The sequence below is a fragment of the Macaca fascicularis genome, chromosome 12 (genome assembly GCF_037993035.2).
Source record: "Macaca fascicularis isolate 582-1 chromosome 12, T2T-MFA8v1.1".
Classification (NCBI taxonomy): Eukaryota; Metazoa; Chordata; class Mammalia; order Primates; family Cercopithecidae; genus Macaca; species Macaca fascicularis.
Genome location: NC_088386.1, coordinates 9227323 through 9235078, shown reverse-complemented (window position 1 = coordinate 9235078; position 7756 = coordinate 9227323).

The window sequence follows — 7756 nt, the reverse complement described above, 5'->3', positions numbered from 1 at the left end:
GTAAAGACAGGGTTTCACTATGTTGGCCAGTCTGATCTTGAACTCTTGACCTCATGATCCACCTGTCTCAGCCTCCCAAAGTTCTGGGATTACAGGCATGAGTCACCACACCTGGCCCTTTATGGACTTTTCTACATTCAATCTTTGAGGATGCTGACTGTTGGATGTGATTTTTGTTGTTGTTGTTGTTGTTTTTCTTTTTTTAACAGTCTGGTCACTTTTCCATAGGGCTGGTGTGGTTTGCTGGGCATTCACTCCAGTCCTTAGTTGTCTCAGATTTTCCAGTACCTGGAGGTATCACCAGTGAAGGCTGCAAAACAGCAAAAAATGACAGCCTGCCACTTCCTCTGGGAGCTCTGTCCCAAGGGAGTACAGACCTGTTGCCAGCCTGAATGCACCTGTAGAAGGTGGCTGGAGACCCTAGTTGGGATGTCTCATCCACTCAGGAGGAATGGGGTTGTGGATCCACTAAAAGAGGCAGACTACTCATGCTTTCACAAAGCAGCTGTGCTATGCTGGAGTACTATTTTCACCTGCATTTGGCTTCAGCTTCCAAAGCCTGGAGGCTGTAATGGCTAAGTTGCTGAAACAGCAAAGATGGTGGCCTGCATCTCCCTCTAGGAACTCTATTTGAGGAAGTTTTCAAATGTTTTCTGACCAGAGAACATTGGCAGGAGCAGCTGGAGACCACAGTTGGGGACAGATAAGGTACCCACTTAAGGAAATAGTCCATTCAGGTATGACTTCTGCCTTGGTCAACTTGGACTCTCCAGAGCCCACAGGCTGGAACGACTGAGTTGCCCAAACAGCAAATATGGTGGCTCACCCCTTACCCCAGGAACCCCTCTTAGGGAGAAATCAAAACTCCGTTGGCTGAAGAATATTGGCAGGGGTAGCTGGAGTTCCCTGCTGGGAAATTCTGCCCAGTGAGGAGGAATGGATCGGAGACCTGCTGAAAGAAGCAGTCTAGGCTGGGCATGGTGGCTCACACCTGTAATCCCAGTACTTTGCGAAGCCAAGTTGGGTGGATCACCTGAGGTCAGGAGTTATAGATCAGACTGACCAATATGGTGAAATCCTCTCCCTACTAAAAATACAAAAATTAGCCAGATGTGGTGGCAGGCATCTGTAATCCCAGCTACTTGGGAGGCTGAGTTAGGAGAATCGCTAGAACCTGGGAGGCAGAGGTTGCAGTGAGTTGAGATTGCACCATTGCACTCAAACCTGGGAAAGAGAGCAAGACTCTGTCTCAAACAAACAAACAAACAAAAAACAAAAAAACAAAACAAAGAGGCAGTCTGGCCATGTTATGGTAGGGTAACTGCTGTGTTGGGTGATCCCTTCTACTCCCAATACGTTTGGGCTCTGCAAAGCCTGCAGACTGGAATGGCTGAGTCATCTAGTTAAGATGGCAGCCTGCCCCTCCCCTCGGGAACTTTGTCCCATCCCAGGTAGGTTCAACCCTGTTGCCAGGGGCTGGCTGGAATTCCAAGCCAGTGAGTCTTATCCTTTGAGACACCATGGAAGCGGGGCCTGCAGACTGACACTGCACAGCCCTCTGGATTCAGCTGCCTTCCTATGGGTATGTGTGGAGTTCCAACCTCCCTCCTTGCCTGAGTTGTAGTCACCTTTGCTGGGGATCCCAGAGTCAGAGTTTGTAAAGCTCCTGGAACTTTGTGTGTGCCTAAGCAGCTGCTCTGTTGAGACTTCATGCAGCTCTGTGTGTCAGACCAAAGGCCCTGGTGGATTGAGTTCACAAGGGGATCTCCTGGCCAGAGAGTTGCAAAGATCCATGAGATAACTGTGGTTGCACATTCACTCACTGTTTCTCTGCATGTTTCTGTAGTTTTAAAAGCTCCTCTTGGTATTGATTTCTAGTTTTTATCCATTATCATTTCAGAAGATACTTGATATTTCAATTTTTAAAATTTTGTTGAGGCTTGTTATGTGTCCTAACATATGGTCTTCCCTGGAGAATGTTTCGTGCACTGATGAGAGGAATGTGTATATTTGCAGTTGTTAGATAAAATATTCTATAAATGTCTATTAAGTCTATTTGGTCAAAAGTCCAATTTAAGTGCATGTTTATTTGTTTATTTTATGTCTGGATGATCTGTCTAATGTGGAGAGTGGGGTGTTGAAGTCCCCTACTGTTATTGTATTGGAGTCTATCTTTTGCTTTAGATCTAGTAAGATTTGTTTTATGTATCTGGGTACTCCAGCATTGGGTGCATATATATTTAAAATTGTTATACTCACTTGCTGAATTGATTCATTTCTCATTATGTAATGACCTTCTTTTTCCTTTTTGTATTTTTTTTAACTTAAAATCTGTTTTATCTGACATAAGTATAGCTACTCCTGCTTACATTTGGTTTTCATCTGTGAGGAATGTTATTTTCCATTCCCTTGCTTTTAGTCTGTATGTATCTTTACAGGTAAAGCTCATTTCATGTAGTAACATATAGTTGGACCATTTTTTTAAACTATGCAGGCAGTCTCTATCCTTTAAATGGAGAGTTTAATTCATTTACTCTTAATGTATTTTTAATATCTGAGGCTTTGTTCCTGGCTTATATTTAATTGTTTTCTGGTTTCGTTCTTTTGTATGTTCTTTGTTCTTTTCTTTTTCTCTTGATTGCCTTTGTGGTTTGTGAATTTTCTGTGGTGGTACCACTTGAGTCACCTTCTTCCTCATTTGTGTGTTTGCTTTACCAGTGAGTTTTATATTTGCATATGTTTCCATGATGGTAACTGTTGCCCTTCTACTTCCAGGTTTAGAACTCCTCTGAGCATTTCTTGTAAGGCAGGTCTAGTGGTAGTGAATTCCCTCAATATTTGCTTATCTGGTAAATACTTTATTTCTCCTTCATTTATGAAAGATAATTTTGCTGAGTGTAATATCCTTGGGTGGCAGACTTTTTTAAAAAATAATTTCAGCACTTTAAATATATGCTCCGATTCCTTCCTGGACTGCAAGGTTTCTGCAAAGAAGTCCACCGCTAGTCTGATGAAAACTCTCTTATAAATATCTATACCCTTTTATCTTCCTGTTTTTAGAATTTTCTTTCAGTTATTGACTTCAGGTAGTTTGATTATAATGTATGGTGAAGGAGTCATTTTTCCTTGGTATGTGATTGAAGATCACTGGGCCTCCCGTATCTGAATTTCTAAATCTCTAGCTAGACTTTGAAAGTTTGCATGTATTATTTTGTTAAATAGGTTTTGAATCCTTTGGTTTTTCTCCTCACTTTCAGGGATGGTGATAATTTGTGTATTTGGCCACTTTGTGTTTGTCCATATATCAAAATTTTTGTTCATTCAGGGATGTGAAGGTATGGAGCTTATGGTTCTAGCGCAGGATGCATTCCCAGGACTGCTGTGCTCTCACAATGACACCCAGCTTCAGCCACTTAGGTCTCAGGGGAATATGTGGCCCTGCATGAGTTTCCTATCTGGTGCAATAACCTTGTAGGGTGTCCAAACCACTGCCCACACTAGTGTCAGGGTTTCTGCGGGTAGAAGAGCTCTCCTGTGGTTCAGATTGCAATAATACAGATGTGGACCACTAAAGTGCTCTCACTTACCCTTTCTCCCCCAGCCAATCTTGACCAAGCTGGTCATTTGCTTCCTTCTTTTCTGTGCCTCATATGTTTCCCATGATTTCTCTGTTGGACTCTAGTGTTCTTTCCTAGATATTCTACTTGAGGTATGACTGTTTGTTCATAATTTTGGTTCTTCTTTCTAGAGAGGGCAAGTGTCTAATGTCTGTAGTCAGCCATCTTGAACTGGGATACAATTGGTGCCCTTTAATATGTTTGTATTTCATGTTTTAATGATATTACTTCAGTCCTACTAATGCTTTGTTGTAAGAACATACGATTTCATAGTTTGTCTGTAGTGAGAACTGTTGTAATGAGTAGATTCTAAGCTCTTAGGGATAAGACATTGACTTATGTTTCAAAAATCTTTATCACAAATAGTTAACACAATGTGCATCTTACAAAATAAATTTGGAAATATATATCTCACTTTATTAGAATAATCTGAAGAATCATTGTATTTAAATAATCCTATAAAGTTATTGGAAGATAAAATCTGCTTTGCCAAAATCAAAACGTAAAGAATATTCTGAGCAGATGGCAAAGTAAGAAGCAGCAATAATCCATCTTTCCCACCTAGACAATAATTGCACTGACAGAATTTGTCTGATGTAACTATTTTGGTACTCCAGAGTCTATTATAATGCTTGCAATATCCAGGCCAAAGCTTAGACTGTAAATTGTGGTTAATTTCTGTTTTTAGTTCAGCAGTGGCTATTCATCTCCCACCCTTTACCTTCATGATAGGCAACTGTGCACATATTCCAGGAACAGCCTGTGCTAAGTTTGCAGTAATCATGGTGAGCAATAAGAACGCTGCCCCCAAATATCAGGAATTTTCACTTGGCTGATTTCTACTTCTGATAGCACAACTGCAGATACAGAGGCAGGTAGCCATCATTGCAACCCCTTCTTGTTGTTGCAAACCTACAAACCGCACCTCATCATGTTGGAGCATTTTCTAGAGTATTTAAATTGAAATTTTTGTCCTCCTTTATTTTTCTCTTGTACACTATTTAAGAGCCAGACAGCTAAGAACTAAGACATTCAAAAGTAACTGCATATACTGAAGGATTTAGAAAGTCACTGTGCCTACCAGTGGAAGGATGGAGGTTCAGAAAAGGTCTAAGAAGACCTTGACTTTATACTTTAGGCTGATTCTTAGCACAAAGATAACCTACAATAATTTAAAACAACAAACCCTGTAGATGAGGGGGAATCTGACTTCCAGAGTTAATTATCATTAAATGTAAATGTTCAGTTTTTTGCAACAACAACAAAATCTTAAGGCATACAAAGAACCAGGAACATATGGTCCATTAAAAGGGGGGGAAAAAAAAAAAAAACAGAAATTATTCCTGAGACAGACCAGACAGTATGCCTACCAGAAAAGACTTTAAAACCACTGTCTTAAAGATATTCGAAGAACTAAAGAAAGAAATGGAGAAAGTCCAGGATAATATGTGCACAAAATAGGAATATCAGTAAAGATACTAAAACCATAGAAAGGAACCAAGAAATTCTGAGTTGAAAATTACAGTTACAAATAAAAGATTCACTAGAGGGACACAAAAACAAATTTGAGCAGAAAGAAAGAATTGGAGAACTTGAATATCAGACAACTGAAATTATTAAGTCTGAAGAAGGCAAAGAAAAAAAGATTGAAGAAAAGTAAATTGAGCCTAAGAGACCTGTTTGACAACATCAAGTGGATCAACATATGTATTGTAAGATTTCCAGAAGTAGAAAAGAATGAGAAAGGGATCTATAAAGTATTTGAAAAAATAATGGTTGAAAATTTCCCTAATGTGATGAAAGACGTTAATATAAAGATCCAGGAAGTTCAATGAAATTCAAGTAGAATAAACTCAAAAGATCTACACTAAGACACATTGTAATCATACAGTCAATAGACAGAGACAAAGACAGAATCTTGAAGGCAGCAAATGAGAAGTGGCTCATCATATACCAGAGACCTAAATAAGATTATCAGTCAATTTTTCATTTAGAGGCCAGAGGGCACTGAGCTGATGTATTCAAAATGCTAACATTTTTTGATAAAATAATCAAGAATCCTATATCCAGCAAAACTGTCCATTGAAAGTAAGGGGGAAATTAAGACAGATGAAGATAAGTACAATCAGAGAAAGTTTGTTACCACTAACCTGTCCTGCAAAAAATACTAGAGGGAGAACTTCAAGTTGAAAGAAAAGGACACTAGACAGTAACTTGAGGCCATATGAAGACTTAAAAATCTTGATAAAGTAAATACATGGGCAATTATAAAATCCAGTGTTATTGTGACTGATTTGTAACTTCATGTCATTTATATGTGACTTAAAAGACAATAGAATAAAAAAATCTATTAGTCTAAAAGCCAGAATTATTATAACTTTGATTTGAAATTCTACTTTTTTATATGATTTTAGAAACTAATTTGTAGAAATTCAATTATTAGTCTACACTTTTGAACACACAAAACATAAAGAAGTAATTTTGTAACACCATAAACTGAAATGTGGTGGGTGATGAATTGTATACAAACAGGTTTGCATGTTATTAAACTCAAGCTCTTGTACATTCAAATTAGGGTGTTATAATTTTAGGATGGTAAATATAATCCCCACAGTAATCACAAAGGAAATGACTGCAGAATATACACAAAAACAAATGAGAGAGGTATTAAAAGATTTCACACACACAAGCGCACACACACACATACCAACACAACACCACCACCACCACGAAAACCAAACATAAAAGGAGACAGTAATGCAGAAAATGAGGGACAAAAAGATTCAATCTACAAAATAAATAGTAAAATGGCTTTAAATGTAAATGAATTAAATTAGTCAATAAAAAACAGAGATTGACATAATGTATAAGAAAAACATGATGGAACTCTATGCTATCTATAAGAGGCTCACTTTTAATCCAAAGACAGATCAGGTTGAAAGTGAAGGAGTGAAAAAATATATTCCATGTAAATAGGAACCAAAATAGATCAGGGTGGCTATGCTAATATGGGACAAAATCAAATTTATATAAAAAAAATTACAATAGACCAAAAAACTCCTTATATATTAATACAAGTTTTAAGACAGCAAGAAAACCTAACACTTATAAACATTAATCTATCTAATAACAGACCATCAAAAAATACAAAGTGAAAAACTGACAGAATTATAGGAAGAAACAGATAATTCTATAATAATAGTCAGAAACTTTTATATTCCACTCTAAATAATGGATGAAACAACCAGACAAAAGATAGTAAGAAAATAGAGAACGTGGACAATTCTATAGACCAACAGAATACACATTATTCTCAAGTGCACAGGGACTATTCTCCAGGATAAATAATATGTTAGACCAATGCTCAATAGATTTAAAAATATGTGTATTATGCAAAGTATCTTTCCTGACCACAACAGGATGAAGTTAGATATAAGTAATAGAAGGGAAAGTAAAAAATTCACAAATTGGTGGAAATTAAACAACACACTCCTAAATAGCCAATGGATAAAAAAATGAAAGAAATTATAAAATAGAGATGAATGAGAAGATGCACAGTATATGAAAATTCATGAGACACAGCAAATAAGTGTAAAAAAAGAAATTTATATCCATAAACACATTTAAAAAAGGAAATCTCAAATCTACACCTACCTTTACAACTTAAGGAACTAGAAAAGAAAGAACAAACTAAATGAAAGTTACCAGAAGAAAAAAATAAAGACTAAAGCAGAGGTAAACAAAATAGGGAATAGAAATTTTATTAAGAAATCAATGAAATAAAAAGTTTGTTCTTTAAAAAGATAACAAAATTGACAAATTTTTAGTTAGATAGAAGAAGAGTAAAAAAGAAAAGACTTAAATGACTAAAACCAGAAATCAAAGTGGAAACATTGCTACAGATTTTATAGTTATTAAAAAATATATAGAAGAATACTATAAGCAATTATACACCAACACATTGGATAACCTAGATAAAATAGACAAATTCCTAGATACAAAACACCTGCCAGGATTGAATTACAAAGAACAGAAAATCTGAATAAATCTGTAACTGGTAAGGAGATTGAATCACTAATAAAAACATATCTCCTGACATAGAAAAGCCCTATACCTGATAGCTTCACTGTTGGATTTTA